Source organism: Neofelis nebulosa, chromosome 9 (genome assembly GCF_028018385.1).
Source record: "Neofelis nebulosa isolate mNeoNeb1 chromosome 9, mNeoNeb1.pri, whole genome shotgun sequence".
Taxonomy (NCBI): Eukaryota; Metazoa; Chordata; class Mammalia; order Carnivora; family Felidae; genus Neofelis; species Neofelis nebulosa.
Window position 1 is genome coordinate 20,697,976 of NC_080790.1, and position 17,809 is coordinate 20,715,784.

The window sequence follows — 17,809 nt, forward strand, 5'->3', positions numbered from 1 at the left end:
GGAAATTTTTTTTTTTTTTTAAAGCAAGAGCATGTATGTGCACAAGAGTGGGGGGGGGGGGGGAGCGGAGCAGAGAGAGAATCTCAAGCAGGCAGGCTCCGGGCTCAGCGAGGAGTCCAACATGGGGCTCAATCCCACGACCCTAGGTTCATGACTTGAGCCAAAATCAAGAGTCAGACACTCAACTGATTGAACCACCCAGACACCCCGAAGGAGCTTTTTGAAAAGATAGAAATGTTCCATACTTTGACTAGGGTGGTGGTCACATGGATGCATACATTTGTCAAAATGAATTCAGCTATACTTTTAAGATGTATGCATTGTAGTATATAAATATTACACCTCAAAAAAGCTGGCATATACCTCAATAAATTGATTTTTAAAGGAATTATACCAAAATGAAGGAATACTGGAAAAATACGCCACACTCCCTGAAATTCAAGAGTAAGCACAAATTAAGGAAAAAAAACAAATTTGAAAATGGGTTAGGGTGGAAATTACGGTTTGTATTAAACTGCACTTATTCACATCTGAGATACTGTCTTAACACCTGAAATGACCAAAATAACAGAAACAGTGAAAGGATATCCAACAGAAAAAGTTAGGGAAAGAGGGGTGAGAAACAGAAAGGATAAAGTTCTCTGTTTAGCTGGGGGGGGGGGGGGGTTAAATCCTTAGGAGGAAAAAAGATACTGCATCAACTGTAGCCATCAAACAAAAATAAAAAAAGAATGCCAAGAGATGGTAGACAATACATAACAGGCCCTGGCTGTTAGGCAAGTTAGCATTCTAATGGTAGAAACAGACAACAAATATGTAAGAAAAAAATTTTTTTCTTCACATAGTGGTAAGTGCAATACACAAAATAAAACAGGATAATAAGGTTGACAGTGAATGGGAAAAGAGAGAAATCCACTGAGTAATCAGGCCTCAGTGACTACCCAACATTTAAGCTGAGAACTGAGTGACAAGTTGCCAGGCATGGGAATATTTGAGGGCAAAACAAGAGCCATGAAAACCCATGATAAGTTTTAGTTTATTTAGCCACATGGAAAATAAAATTCAGGAGTGCGTGGGTGGCTCAGTCGGTTAAGCATCTGACTCTTGATTTCAGCTCAGGTCATGATCTCAAGTTTCATGGGTTTGAGCCCCATGTTAGGCTCTGTACTGATGGTGCGGAGCCTGCTTGGGATGCTCCCTCTCTCTCTGCCCCTCCCATGCATGATCTCTCTGTCTCTCAAAATAAAAACATAAACTTTAAAAAAAAAAAAAAAAAGAATATTCAAACTCAATATTTCATCAGGGTGGTTTTACTTTAAAAAGAAAAAAAAAGAACAGATACCACATTTAAAGAAAACAAAAAATATACAGCGAAAAGTTTCATTCCTTTCCCTGCCTCACCTTCAACCCCTTCATGTACCCCCCCATCTCTTACTCAGTTTCTTATGTAGCCTCCTAACATTAAAGCAATCATGAACAAACACAAATATATTTATCTTCTTTCACTTTTACACACAAAAGGCAGTAAGTCACACACAATACTCAATACATGACCTTTTTAGTTAGTGTATCTTGAAGGGCCCTATGTGTACATAGAAAGCAACTATTACTTTTTATAGTTGCATAAAATTCCATTGTATAATTATACTACTATTTACTTAACCATCTCCTAATGATAGATTTGGGAACTGTTTCCCATCTTTTGCATAGTATACAGCAGAAACAGGTGGTGCCCTGTATCACATCCCCTCAGCCCAAGGGGAATTCAGCCACATATGCTGTGGACAGTTCCCACTTACAATGACAGTGTCCCACCTCATGCTGAGAGTAGCCTATCCCAAGGGTCCATGAGTCTCTCCACTTTTCTGCCTCAGGGCTTTCTCCAAAGCCACGAAAGCCCAAATAGCAGCAAGGCAGCTCACAAGTCCAGGGAAGTTAGCAACCTTACCAGAAATCCTAAACCAACTGCCAGGGTGAACAAATGCTCCAGACTGTCTTAAACCACTCCATACATATGCAACAGACCCACAAATGAGGAAGTCATAGTGGCAGGGATGAAGGTTATTTATAAGCCCAACAGCATAGAGGCTTCCTCTCATGAAAACTGATAAACCTTAACTACTGTTCCTGCTAAGTGTCCAAAACTTGTCATCAACAAAGGCCTACTCTGAGTCCCTCAAAGAGATGAGCCAGCTAACAAAGGAAAAGGAACAGAATAGGAAACCAATACTGGTAGTACCCCTGTCCCAATGCGTTACTATCAAAAAAGAATTTATGTAAAAGGATTCTATGTCTAAGATAAAAAGTAGGTTCTAAATTCTATCAGGGTTGTCACCATCCCTGATAAAAATTTCCAACAAAATGAAGTAAGCTAGGCGTTCCTGGGTGGCTTAGTCAGTTGAATGTCCAACTCTTGATTTCAGCTCTGATCGTGATCCCAGGGTTGTGGGATCGAGCCCCACATCAGGCTCCGCACTGAGGGTGGAGCCTGCTTAGGATTTTCTCTCTCTCTCCCTCTGCTCCTCTCCCCTGATTGTACTCTCTCTCTCTCTCAAATAAAAAAGGGAGAAAAAATAAGTTAAAAAAAATGAAGTGAGCTAAGCCATACACTAAAAAAAAATGAAGCTAGTATAGCAACCACTATCCTAATTAGAGTTAAGGTACCCCTCTCTCTCAATCTTTCCTCTACAATTCTCATGTATGACTGCAAGACAGAGATAAGAGTATATGAATAATAAAATGAGTAAGGTTGATTTCAAAGATATACCAAATTTCAAACTCCAAAAACTTCTACTTTATCTCCCAATCACTAGTAAAATGGTTAGAAAAATTGCCTATTAGGAAGCTTCAATAATTACAAAAACCATAAAATGTTCTTTTTGTTGTGATTATAATGCAATAAAATCATAAATTATAAAAAATAAAATAAGTCCTTAAAACTGTTTTTTATCTCAACCCCAAAAAGTCTCAGACCAACAGGGAAATCACAACTATAATATCCAGAGAAAAGAAGTAAGTGAAAGGTATAATTATGGAAAAGAAGGAAGCAATTTATTATTTTTATTTAAAAAAAATTTTTTTGGGGGGCGCCTGGGTGGCTCAGTCGGTTGAGCGCCGACTTCGGCTCAGGGCACGATCTCGCGGTCCGTGAGTTCGAGCCCCGCATCGGGCCCCTGTGCTGACAGCTCAGAGCTCAGAGCCCGGAGCCTGTTTCAGATTCTGTGTCTCCCTCTCTCTGACCCTCCCCCATTTATGCTCTGTCTCTCTCTGTCTCAAAAATGAAATAAACGTTAAAAAAAAAAAATTTTTAAAAAAAAAAAAAAAAAAAATTTTAAAAAAAAAAAAAAAAATTTTTTTTTTAACGTTTATTTATTTTTGAGACAGAGAGAGACAGAGCATGAACTGGGCATGAGAGAGAGGGAGACACAGAATCGGAAGCAGGCTCCAGGCTCTGAGCCATTAGCCCAGAGCCCGATGCGACGCTCGAACTCATGGACCTCGAGATTGTGACCTGAGCTGAAGTCGGATGCTTAACAGACTGAGCCACCCAGACGCCCCTACAATTTATTATTTTTAAAAGTACTTCTCTTATTCTCTTAAACTACTTGAATTTTTTTTTTTTTTTTTTTTACCATATTGATTTCAACAATATCTAAGCACCTTCTATACAGCATACGCTTGAACAACATGGGTTCGAACTACACAACTCCACTTACACGCAGACTTTTTTTGGATACATACGGCAGAGTACTGTAGATGTATTTTCTCTCATGATCTTAACGTTTTCTTTTCTCTGGCTTACATTATTATAGGAACACAGTACGTAATGCATGTAACATACAAAATATGTGCTAATCAACTGTTGGTTTATTGGTAAGGCTTCCATCAGTAGTAGGCTATTAAGTAGTTAAGTTTTGGGGGAGTCCAAAGTAATACTCAGATTTTCAACTGCACGGGGAATCAGCACCCCTAACCCATGTTATTCAAGAGTCAACTATAGTTCGATCACATAACAAGGCATCTAAAATATCCAAATTTATACTCTACCATCCTCAATATACTATCTTCACTGGGTTAAGTTAATCTAACTCCACTGTCTCAAAAATCATTCTCATGTACACCTTTGGTAATGAATCTTTCCTCATTTAAAGTGGCCTTTTCTTCCCAGACCCATATGAAAATTTAACCTTTTTTAAGGGTTCATATCCCTTTGAAAGTCTGATGATAGCTATGAAAACTCTTCTAAGGAGGAAAAAAAAAAAGTTTATGGTTAGTTTCTGTGGGTCACCAGATCCCAAGGTACATTTGTGATTTTAACCATTTATGTACCATTCAACATTTCTCTGGTTAAAAGGCCCTGATTCACCTTTGGAGACCCACCTCCTTCCTCCATTCTCAATCCATATGGCGGGAACCAACACTAGCAATAAAGCAAGAAAAAAAGCACTTTCCAACCTCTTGGCCATAGTAATTCACTTACAAATGGACAGAAGACTCAAACTAAGGCTGCAGGAGCAGAATAACAGGAACTACTGACTTAAACTTGAATGATGGGACACTGAAGCTAACAGCTTTCAAACATCCAAAAGACCAACAAAAGAGATAGGGAGGTAGTGAGGAAGGGAGGGAGGGAGGAAGGAAGGGAGGGAAAGAGAGAGAGAGAGAGAGAGAGAGAGAGAGAGAGAGAGAGAGAGAGAGAGAAAGAATATCTTCACAATGCCCCCCCCCTTTTTTTAAATATAATTTATTGTCAAATTGGCTAACATATAGTGTGTAAAGTGTGCTCTTGGTTTTGGGGGTAGATTCCCGTGGTTCATTGCTCACATACAACACCCAGTGCTCATCCCAACAAGTGTCTTCCTTAATGCCCTCTACCATTTTCAAAAACAATCCTGACATAGAGCCCATCCCTAGATCAAGATTAAGAACTCCTAAAATAGGTAAATCTATTCTGAATCCATACACATGGGTTCATAACAGTAAAGCTAATTATGGCAAATACACTGGCAATAATTAGAGCCTACTAGTCACAAAAAGCTTTTAACCTAGTATAGGAGGAAAAAAAATTATATATTTTTTAAGTTTTGTAAGTTACTGAACTATATGATGAAATACTCCCAAAGTCAGTGAACGCAAATGCCTTAAGACAAGGCAATTGTCTTAAGACTGAAGAATTTTATAGATGTCAAACACAACCTGGACTTCCATATCCTTGTTCAAAAGAACCAAGTTAAAGTCTCACCTCACTCATGAAGTCACTCACATCCTGAATGACACCCTTCCTTCTCAACTTTAGGTACTCAAAATGGACAATTTTGGCATTTAATTGTATACATATTTTTATCATTCCTGCTTATTTTAGTCTCTAACTCTTGTCTCCACATAGTGAAATGCACTTATTCACTGAGACAAAATAGTCAAGGTTTTAATCAAAAGAGAACTAGAAAAAAATCTAAACAGGACAGATGAGCAAGAAATTCCAACTTAGATTTACTGAATTTCACCTTTCTTTCAGAAGGAAACTCAAGAGTTTTCCTCTGTGATTAATATCACCACCACCACAACAGCCCCACAGAAGTGCAATTTCCTTTATTTTTTTTTTAGTTTTATTTTATTATTTATTTTGAGAGATGTACAAGCATGGGGGAGGAGCAGAGAGGGAGAGAGAGAATTCAAAGTGGGTGGGCTCTGTGCTGTCAGCACACGGAGCTCGTGGAGCTCATTCCCATGAACTGTGAAATCATGACCTGAGCATATCAAGAGCTCAAAGCCTAACAATTAAGCCACCCCCAGGCACCCCCAGAGGTACAATTTCTATTTAAAGCTCCATGAAAAAAGTGAGTCAAAATACCTTTTTTTCTGCCTTTGCAAAGTTTAAAAAAGAAAAAAAAAGCAACTGGAGGCACTGTAAAAAGACAGCTTTATTAAATATTAAGGGAAAAGTTGCACAACATAAGGAAGGAAAAGACAACACAATTTGCAGTCACTTTCACATGAGCAGATTTTTGAATCTCACCATGATGACCTTCTAATACCAATACTCCCTGCTCTTGCTTCCACCCTTCTAACCCCTTAGGAGCTGACAGGAGGTCTAGTGAACCACTAGAGTTCATGAAAGAAATAAGAGTCATCATTCCTCCACAATAAGTCCAGTGTTACCTCAAGGTCAGTGACCATGTTACATACCAATGATTCTCCACAAATCAAAAGAAGACTAAGTTAGGAGGGGGGGAAAAGTGCAAATCAATTAGGCTGAAATACTAATGGTGGTTGCCACTGGGTAGTGAGGACAGTGGGTGATTTTTTTCCTTTTAACCCTCCCCACATTTTCTATCATGTGCAAGTATTATTTTTACCCACAAAAGGGTTTGGGTTATTTTTCATTATTATGCAGTCAAATCTTTGCCTTTATGGATTCTGCTTTTGTTAAGTATGCTTTCCATAGAATGACACAAAACCAGAGAAATAGGAGGAGAAATATTACCAAATGTGACTACATAAAAATGAAAAACTTGGTACCGTGTGTATGCACATGTACACACACAAACCCATAAACAAAGTCTAAATAAAAACCAGGAAAATATATCACACACAGAAAAAGTTGTTATAAATAAATGAGAAAGGGGTACCTGGGTGGTGCAGTAGGTTAAGCCTCCAGCTCAGGTCACGTTCTAATGGTTCGTGAGTTCAAGCCCCATATCGGGCTCTGCACTGATGGTGCGGAGCCTGCTTGGGATTCTGTCTCTCCTTCTCTCTGTCCCTACCCAGCTTGTGCACACTCTCTCTCTCTCTCTCAAAATAAACTTAAATTTTTTTAAATAAATGAGAAAAAAACCCAACAATTGAAAGAAAGAAAGAAAGAAAGAAAGAAAGAAAGAAAGAAAGAAAGAAAGAAAGAAAAAGAGAAAACTGGCAAAGGATATAAAAAGGTAGTTTAGAGAAACAAATACAAGTGGTCAGTAAACATCAGAAGATGTTCAACCACAGTCATGCAACCATAAATACAGAAATTGAAATCAAACCAGATTTTTTTCATCTACTGAGTTTGCAAAAATGAAAAGGTATGAAAAGCCCATTATTTATCAGCGTATGAGAAACAGGTATTGTCATCCATTACTGTAAAATGGCACAACCCTTTTGAAGCACAATTTGGTACTCTCCAGCCCTGATTGGGTACATCTCTGACCCACCAATTATAATATAAAAATTAATTATACTGCTATATTCTTACAAGAACACAAATAATATGTACAACATTTACTTAAACTATGTTTATAACATCATGGTAAAACTGGAATGGCCTAAATTCCAGTAAGTTATTAGGAAAATAGATTTCTAATCAACCAAATAATAGAAGAATACGCCATCAAAGAGAGCAATGTGGACACTAAAATAAGAGACAACAAAAGTAAAAAGAGACAAAATGAACTACATTAAAATTTAAAATCTATGCATCAAGGGACACAGTCACAACAGTGCAAAGCTGACCTACAGAACTGGAGAAAATATTTGCAAATCATATATGTTAAAGAGTTAATATTCAGAATAGTGTTTGCTTCAGCAGCACCTGTACTAAAATTGGAATGATACAAGCAAGGGGCATCTGGGTGGCTCAGTCAGTTAAGCATCTTGAGTTCGGCTCAGATCACGATCTCATGGTTCAGGAGTTCTACTTCCACATCGGGCTCTGCACTGATGACACAGAGCCTGCTTGGGATTCTTTCTCCCTTTCTCTCTCTCCTTCCCCCACTCATGCTCTCTCTCTCAAAAAAAATGAACTTTTTATGTAAAAAAAATAAAGTAAAATTAAAAAAATAAAATTGGAACAATACAGTGAAAATTAGCATGGCCCCTACGACATACATATTTGTGAAGCATTTTTTTTTTAAATCAAAGACATCCAATGGCTAACAGACACATGAAAATATATTCAACATCACTCATCATCAGGTAAATACAAATCAAAATCACAATGAGATACCACCTCACACCTGTCAGAATGGCTAAAATTAACACAAGAAAAAATAGATGTTGGCAAGGATGGAGAAAGGGGAACCCTCTTACACTGCTGATGGGAATGTAAACTGGTACACCCACTCTGGAAAACAGTATGGAGGTTCCTCAAAAAGCTAAATATAGAACTACTCTAGGATCCAGCAACTGCACTATTTAGGTATTTATACAAAGGATACGAAAATACTAATTTGAAGGGATACATGTTTATAGCAGCATTATCAACAATTATCAACAATAGACAAATTATGGAAATAACCTTAAGTGTCCATCGACTGATGAATGCATAAAGAAGCTTTGGTATATACATACAATGGAATATTACTCAGCCATAAAAAAGAATGAAATGTTGCCATTTGCAACAAGATGGATGGAGCTACAGTGTATCATGCTAAAGCCATGCTAAGGGAAATAAGTCAGTCAGAGAAAGACAAACACTGTATGACTTCACTCAGGTGGAATTTAAGAAAAACAGATGAACATATGGGAAAGGGGGAAAAAAAGAGAGGCAAAGCATAAAACACACTCTTTACTATAGAGAACAAACTGAGGGTTGCTGGAGAGGAGGTGGACAGAGGGATGGGTTGAATGGGTGATGGGCATTAAGGAGGGCACTTGTGAGGAGCACTGGGTGTTACATGTAAGTTATAAGTCACTAAATTCTACCCCTGAAATTAACACAGCTTATGTTAACTAGCTGCAATTTAAATAAAAACTTGAAAGTATGTACACACACACACACGCATTAATATTCAGAATATATACAGAACTACAACTCAAGAACAAAAACAAAAAACAAAACAAAAAAAAAAAACTCAAAAACGGGCAGAGGACTGAACAGAAATTTCTCCAAAGGAGATATACAAATGGCCAAAAAGGCATACGAAAAGATGTTCAATAGCACTAATCATTAGGAAAATGCAAACCAAAACTACAATGCAATATCAATCATATCCACTAGGATGGCTGCTTTCAAAACAAAACAAACAAGAAAAACAGAAAATGACAAGTGTTGATAAGGACGTAGAAAAAATGGAACCTGTACACTGTTGACAAAAAATAGTATAGCGGTTCCTCAAAAAATTACAAATAGAATCATAATATGAATGCAGCAATATCACTCCTGGTTACATATCCAAAAGAATCAAAACCAAGGTCTCTCAAAGAGATACGTGTACACCATGTTCATAGCGGTATTATCAAATAGCCAAAAGGCAGAAGTGCCCACTGACAGATGAGTAAACAAAATATGATGTACACATACAATGGAATACCATTTGGCCTTAAAAAGGAAACTCTGGCACATGCTACAAGATGATGGAAGCTTGAGTACAATATACCAAGTTAAAAAAAGCAAATCATGAAATGACAAACATTGTATGATTTCACTTATACAAGGTATCTAGAATAGTCAAACTCATAGAAATGTAAAACAGAATGGTAGCTGCCAGGTACTGTGTGGGGAGGAAAAATGGGGAATTGTTTACTGAGTACAGAATATCAGTTTTCTAAGATGAGAAAGTTTTAGAAATACGTCACATAACAATGTGCATATATTTAACACTATTGAACTGCATATTCTAAGTAAACCTTGTGTTATACATTATTTTACCACCACTTTTTAAAAAGAGCAATGTGGATAGATGGAAAGATAGGAAATGTTAATGACAGATTCTAGGTGGTAGATATGTGGTTATTTTCTGTAAAACTTTCAACTTTGCTGTATTTATAATTATTCATAATAAAATATTATGGGGGAAAAAGAACAATGCAGCACTCTATGAGCGGATGTACAGACACTTGCAGAACTGTATATAGTATAGTTTAACTTCTTACCCTTTAAAGGGGTGGGAATGGGGCAGGATTACATATATGGAAGGAAATTTTCTGGCCTTACACCTTAGAAGCCATTATCACTGTTTCCTCTGGAAAAAGAGTTGGAGATGTAAAAGTCTATTATACCCTTAAAGATTTGGGATTTTTGTCATGAGCGTCTATTATTTGTATTGTAAACATATACATTTATCCAGGCCTATACCCATCATCCTCCCCATTATAAAGCAAATATTAATTCTCTAACATCTAGTTTCATGGCTTCGCTTTTTACATTAAAAATGTCAACCCTTCTATAATTTGTTTTGGTATGTGATATGAAGCAGAGATACATATATTTTTTTCCCAAGATTATTAGGTTTCTCAACACTACCTGTATACTGAATTCTTAAATATATGTCACTGTCTCTGGATTTTCACATCTGTACTATTTACCAATCTTGTCTAGTCCCAAATCAGTACCATGTTGCATTAATCACTGTATCTCTGCAATACATTTTAACATCTAGAAATATGCTATGCCTATGGGCACCTGGATGGCTCAGTGGGTTAAGCATCTGATTTTGTCTCAGGTCATGATCTCACAGTTCAGGAGTTCGAGCCCTGTGTGAAGCTCTATGATGACAGCTCAGAGCCTGGAGCCTGCTTCGGATTCTGTGTCTCCCTCTCTCTCTGCCCTTTCCCTGATGGCACTCTGTCTCTCTGTCTCTGTCTCTCTCTCTCAAAACTAAACCAAAAAAAAATTTTTTTAAATAACAAATAAATTTTTAAAAATTAAAAAAAAGTTATGTTATGCCTCTTTTTTAAGGTTACATTTCTCTTTTTAAAAATATTCTTAGGGATGCCTGGGTGGCTCAGTTGGTTAAGTGTCCAACTCCTGATTTAGCTCAGGTCATGATCTCATGCTTCATGAGATCAAGCCTTCCATCTGGCTCTGAACTAACAGCATGGAGCCTGCTTGGGATTCTCTCTCTCTGCCTCTCTCTCTCAAAATAAATAAAACATTTTTTAAAATACTGTTAGTCTAACCCAGTTGAACTTTTGATTTGTTTTCCAAAGTAGAACTGTACTTGACAAGAACTGAAATTTTATCATATTGATTCTTCCCATCCACATAAAACAAATTGGCTCTCTTCCATTTTTCAAGTGTTTCCCTCATCCTTTTCAGGGATTTTATAGTTTTCTTCACCTAGATCCTGCACATTTCTTATCCAACTTATTTCTAAATACTTCATAGTTTTCATTGTATTTTGTTTACTATGGAAGGAAAGAAGGAAAGAAAGAAAGAAAGAAAGAAAGAAAGAAAGAAAGAAAGAAAGAAAGAAAGACAAACAGCTAGAAAGTCTCAAAATACATGGACATTAAACAACACACTTTTAAATAATACACAGACTATGGGGCACCCAGGTGGCTCAGTCAGTTAAGCATCCAGCTATTGACCTCAGTTCATGATCTCATGGTTCATGAGTTCCAGCCCAACGTCAGGCTCTGTGTTGTCAGCACAGAGCCTGCTTGGTATTCTCCCACTCTCCCTGCCCTTCACCCCTACGAAATAAATAAACATTTTAAAATGAAATAACTGGGGCGCCTGGGTGGCGCAGTCGGTTAAGCGTCCGACTTCAGCCAGGTCACGATCTCGCGGTCCGTGAGTTCGAGCCCCGCGTCAGGCTCTGGGCTGATGGCTCAGAGCCTGGAGCTTGCTTCCGATTCTGTGTCTCCCTCACTCTCTGCCCCTCCCCCGTTCATGCTCTGTCTCTCTCTGTCCCAAAAACAAATAAAAAATAAAAAATAAAAAAATAAAAAAAAATAAATAAATAAAATGAAATAACTAGGGGCGCCTGGGTGGCTCAGTCGGTTGGGCGGCCGACTTCGGCTCAGGTCATGATCTCGCAGTCCGTGAGTTGGAGCCCCGCGTCGGGCTCTGTGCTGACAGCTCAGAGCCTGGAGCCTGTTTCAGATTCTGTGTCTCCCTCTCTCTGACCCTCCCCCGTTCATGCTCTGTCTCTCTCTGTCTCAAAAATAAATAAACATTAAAAAAAAATTTAAAAAAAAAAATAAATTAAATAAAATGAAATAACTAATACATTGGCTAAAGAAAAAAAATCTCAAAAGAAATTTTAATATATTATGAACTAAATGAAAATGAAAATACAAGTTAACAAAATTTCATGATGCAGGAAAAGCAGTGCTTAGAAATTCATAGCACTGAACACATACATGCATACATTAGGAAAAAAATATAAAATTAATAATCCAAGATTCTACCTTAGGAAACTAGAAAAAGAGCAAATTAAATTCAAACTAAACAGAAGAGATAATAAAAATGAGAGCAATAATCTGTGAAACTGAAAACTGGAAATCATAGAGAAAAATCAATACAACTAAAAGGTGGTTCTCTGAAAAATCAATAAATGAATAAACGTAAGACTAAGAAAAAAGACACAAATTACTAGTATCATAAGTGAAAGAGAGAGCATCACTACATATCCCATGGACAATAAAAGAATAAGAGTATTATGGGGGCACCTGGCTGGCTCAGTTGGTGAGGGCCTGCAACTCTTGCTCTTGGGGTTGTTCGAGCTCCATGATGGGTGTAGAGATTACTTAAAAATAAAATCTTGGGAGGGGCGCCTGGGTGGCTTAGTCAGTTGAGCATCTGACTTCAGCTCAGGTCACGATCTCGTGGTTCGTGGGTTCAAGCCCTGTGTCAGGCTCTGTACTGGCAGCTCAGAGCCTGGGGCCTGCTTCAGATTCTGTTGTCTCCCTCTCTCTCTGCCCCTCCCCCATTGTTCTCTCTCTTCTCTCTCTCTCTCTCTCTCTCTCTCTCTCTCTCTCTCTCTCAAAACTAAATATTACAAAATTAAAAATAAAATAAAATAAACCCTTGGGGTACCTGGGTGGCTCAGATGGTTAAGAGTCTGACTCTTGTTCTCTGCTCAGATCATGATCTCAGTTTGTGAGTTAGAGTCCCACATCCGGCTCTGTGCTGAAGGCACAGAGCCTGCTTGGGATTCTGTCTCTGTCTCTGCCCCTCCCCTACTCACTCTCTTGTCTCTCTCAAAATAAACTTAAAAAAAAAAAAAAAAACCTCAAATTTAAAAAATAAATAAAATAAAATCTTAAAAATAAACAAACATTATGAATAACTCTATGTCCATAAATTTGATAACCTAGATGAAACGTATCAATTCCTTGAAAGATACAATCTGTCAAAACTCAACAAGAAGAAACAGACAATCTGAATAGGCCTGTATATTTTTTTTTAATGTTTACTTATTTATTTTTGAGAGAGTGAGCACACAAGCAGGAGGCAGGCAGAGAGAGAGAGAGAGAGAGAGAAAGAGAGAGAGAAATTCCAAGCAGGCTCCATGCTGTCAGCGCAGAGCCCGATGCTGTGCTCAATTCCATGAATAGTGAGATTATGACCTGAGCCCACACCAAGAGTCTGACGCTCAACTGACTGAGCCACCAGGTGCCCCTAGGCCTATATCTTTTAAAGAAATAGAATACATAACTAATAACCTTCCAAAGCAGGAAGCACCAGACCAACGTAGGTTCACTGGCAAATTCTACTGAACACTGAATGCAGAAACTATACCAATTCTGTACAATCTTTTCCAGAAGACAGGAGCAGAAGAAATACTTCCTCATTCTGAGGCTTGCAATACCCTAATATCAAAACCAGACAAAGACACCAGAAGAAAAAAAAAAAAAAAAACAAAAACAAAACAGTACAGATCAATATCTTTCATTAACATAAGTACAAAAATCCTCAACGAAACATTAGCAAATCAAATCCAACAAAGTGAATGGTAGCACACAGATTGGGGAAGACCAGAATTCAAAATACCACCAAATGGCAGAGTTTAGCAAATTTCCCCCTCCAGTACCTCTCAATCTGAATTCAACAGAGCCCAAAACCTGGATATGGGCATTAGTGTACATAGAGTTCCATTAGAGTAGGAGTCTCCTAATACTCAGCAACAAAGAAGGAATTTCTCCATTTTATTTCTTAAAACTCTGAAAGGAGGAAAACCTTCCCCTCCATATCAGAGGAGTTTACGGTCCCAAAAGAATGAAGCAAAACCCCATTGCTCTTTCCCCTCTCGTCTCTGGCTGCTCAGCCCAAGGAAGATACAGTCGTAGGAAATGCAGAGTAAAATAAAGACATTTCTGGCCAAAGATGAAAAATGGGAATCCCCCCAAATCAGAAAGTACTGGGAAGACTGCCAACAAAAGAACTCAGGAAAGCGACCCTTAAAATTGTGTATGAACTCCTCAGCTAACACCTGAGCTATGCATACATGACTGGACACTAAAACAGTATAGACAGACTTTGAGAATTGAACTGTGGGATAAATCGGGGTCAGCCAAACTGATCTATAAAGAACCAAACAGTAAATATTTTACGTTTTGTGGGCCAGTCTCTGTTGCAACTGCTCAACTGTGACCACCAAAGTATGAAAGCAGCCACAAAAAATATACACAAATGGGCATGGCTGTGTTCCAATAAAATCTTACTTATAAAAATAGGCAGTGAACTAGATCTGGTCCACAGGCCAGAGTTTCATAACCCAAAGGGAAGACCACCCCCCAAATCCCACATAGTATGATGGTTCACACAAAGGAAAAGTCCAAATAGCACTAAAAAGGCTTTGAAGTCCTAACTGACATTGAAACAACAACCCACAGAAGGCTGGTCAAAACCTGAAGCCTAAACACAATTCAGCTAACTGTTTGCTAAAATAAAACTATTAACATTCTCCATGTAATTTAAACAAGACACAGAGTGTCAATTACAATTTAAATTTACATGGTATACCAAAACCCAGGAAAACCTCAGTTTGCTTGGGAAAGAAAATCAAAACACAGAAACAACAAGATAACACTGGTATGGGAAATATTTCGTAAAGACTTAAAAACAACTATTATAAAAATGCTCCAAGTAAAGGTAAACATTTTTTTTTTACCTTTATTCATTTTTGAGAGAGAGAGAGACAGAGCGTCAGTGGGGGAGGGGCAGAGAGAGAGGGAGACACAGAATCTGAAGCAGGCTCCAGGCTCCAGGCTCTGAGCTGGCAGCACAGGGCCCAACGAGGGGCTCAAACTCATGGACTGCAAGATCATGACCTGAGCTGAAGTCAGACACCCAGGCGCCCGTAAAGGTAAACAGTCTTGAAGGAAGAGAAAGATATAAAGTAGAATATAAAGAACCAAATGGAGGGGCGCCTGGGTGGCTCAGTTGGTTAAGCGTCCAACATCCCAACATCTGCTCAGATTTCGGCTCAGGTCACGATCCCGTAGTCTGTGAGTTAGAGCCCCACGTTGGGCTCTGTGCTGACTCAGAGCCTGGAGCCTGCTTTGGATTCTGTGTCTCCCTCTCTCGCTCTCTCTCTGCCCCTCTCCCAATCGCACTCTGTCTCTGTCTCTCTCAAAACTAAACATTAAAAAAAAATTTAATACAAAAAGAACTAAATGGAAATTTTAGAACTGAAAAATAAACCAAACAAAAAAAAATCCCACCTTATCCACCTCATCAAATAAATCAATAAGAGGAAGTAAACATGAAAACAGAAAAACAAATAATCTAGTGATTGAATAAAAACCCTTTACTCTAAATTTTTGTATGCCAAAGGACAAATCAAGAAAATGAAAGAACAGGGAGGGGCATCTGGCTGGCTCAGTTGGTGGACCATGCAACTCTTGAACTCCCGGTTGTGAGTTTGAGCCCCACATTTGGTGTAGAGATCACTTAAAAATAAAATCTTTAGGGGCACCTGGGGGGGCTCAGTTAAGCACTGGACTCTTGTTCAGCTCAGGTCATGATAACACAGTTTTGCTCGTGGGACTGAGCACAGAGCATACTCACGATTCTCTTTCTCCCTCTCCCTCTCTCTCCCTCCCCAGCTTGCACATACACGCATTCTCTCTCAAAATAATAAATAAATTTTTTTTTTAAAACCTTAAGAAACAGAATGGGGCAGGGGGGATGTGCCTGGGTGGCTGAGTCAATTAAGCATCCAAATCTTGATTTCGGCTCAGGCTGTGATCTCATGGTTCAAGAGATCAAGCCCCACGTCAGGCTCTGTGCTGACAGTGCTGAGCCTGCTAGGGATCCTCTCTCTCTCTCTCTCTCTCTCTCTCTCTCTCTCTCTCTCAAATAAAAAAAGGAAGAAGGAGGAAGAGGAGGAAGGAGAAGAAGAAGAACCACAACAACAACAACAACAACAGAACCTATAAGGAAGGAAGACTTTCCAACTGATTTTTATAAGGCCAGCATTATCCTGATACCAAAACCCAGAGACAGATGATACAAGACAACTAAAGATTAATGTCTCTCATGAACATAACTGTAAATGTCCTCAACAAAATAATAGCAAATCCAGCTATATATAAAAAGCATAGGGTGCCTGGGTGGCTCAGTTGGTTAAGCAAGCAACTCTTGATTTCAGCTCAGATCATGATCTCAGTTTGTGAGATTGAGCCCCACATTGGACTCCACACTTCAGCAATTGAGCCTGCTTGGGATTTTCTCTCTTTCTCTCTCTCTCTCTCTCTCTGCCCCTCCTCCACATGCATGTGTGCATGCTCACCCTCTCTCTCAAAATAAATTAATAAACTTTAAAATATTTTTAATGTTTATTTATTTATTTTGAGAGAGAGCAAGCTGGGAAGGGAAAAAGAGAGAGAGAAAGAGAATCCTAAGCAGGCTCCATGCCATCAGCACAGAGCCCCACAGTGGGGCAGGATCTCACAAACCATGAGATCATGACCTGAGCTTAAATCAAGAGTCAGATGCTTAAGTGACTGAGTCACCCAGGCGCCTCAGTAAATAAACTTAAAACACACACACACACACACACACACACACACACACACACACCCCACAGGGGCACCTGGGTGGCTCAGTAAGTGGGACATCTGATTCTTGATTTCAAGGTCATGAGCTCAAGCCTCACATTGAGGGTGGAGCCTGCCTAAAAAGTTTTTTTTTATTTTTTTTTTTGACGTTTTATTTATTTTTGAGAGAGACAGAGCACAAGCAGGGAGAGGCATAGAGAAAGAGGACGGAGGATCCAAAGCAGGCTCCGTGCCACCTGCAGCAAGCCTGATGTGGGGCTCAAACCCACAAACCGTGACCACGACCCAAGCCCAAGTCGGATGCTCAACCAACAGAGCCACCCCCCAGGCGGCTCCCCCTAAAAAAGTTTAAAAAGCATAATACACCACAACCAAGTGAGATTTTTTTCCCCATAGGAATGCAAAGTCAATTCAATATTTGAAAATCAATGTCATCCACCATATTAACAGTCTAAAACTTAAAAGCAAATGACCCTAGGAATTCACTCAGAAAAAGCATCGAACTAAATTCAACATACATTCATGACAAAAACTCTCAGTAAACTATAAATAAAAGGGAGCTCGGTCAACCTGACAAGTACTTATAAAAAACCTACAGCTAACACACTTAACGATAAAAGACTAAATACTTTCTCCTGTAATCAGAAAAAAATATCTGCAAATCACATATCCAGCAAAGGGCTTACACCCAGGATGGATAGAGAATTCTCAACTCTCAACAGCAGAACAACAAACAACCCAGTTACACAGTGGGCAAAAGACCTGAACAGACACTTCACCAAAGAGGATATACGCTTGGAAAGGAAGCATGTAAAAAGATGCTCAACACGGTGACATGGCACACAACAGGCGGTGAAGACACCCATGACCTTACTCCTTCCTCTTTTTTGACTCCATCATCTCAGTAGCAGCTGCAGTGGCCACAGTTCAGTCACTGACATGCAGCTCTGTCGGTGCCCAGGAGCTACACACCCACCAAGTGACCAGTCAGGAGACAGCAGACCCGGATCAAGACTCATGTAGCCTCGCTGGAGGGCATCGCTCCAGAAGATCAAGTAGTGCTCCTGGCAGGCACACCCTTAGAGAATGAAGCTACCTAGGT

The 17,809-nt window shown here is 39.0% G+C and overlaps 1 protein-coding gene and 1 pseudogene across 1 annotated transcript in view; one reads left to right on the forward strand and one right to left on the reverse strand.

Moving 5' to 3' along the window:
• ASXL2 (ASXL transcriptional regulator 2) overlaps nt 1-17,809 on the reverse strand; it is a 135,898-nt gene that overhangs the window by 104,006 nt on the left and 14,083 nt on the right. The gene's annotated exons all lie outside the window — the stretch shown is intronic.
• Nucleotides 7,802-7,889, forward strand: LOC131486432 (U6 spliceosomal RNA; annotated as a pseudogene).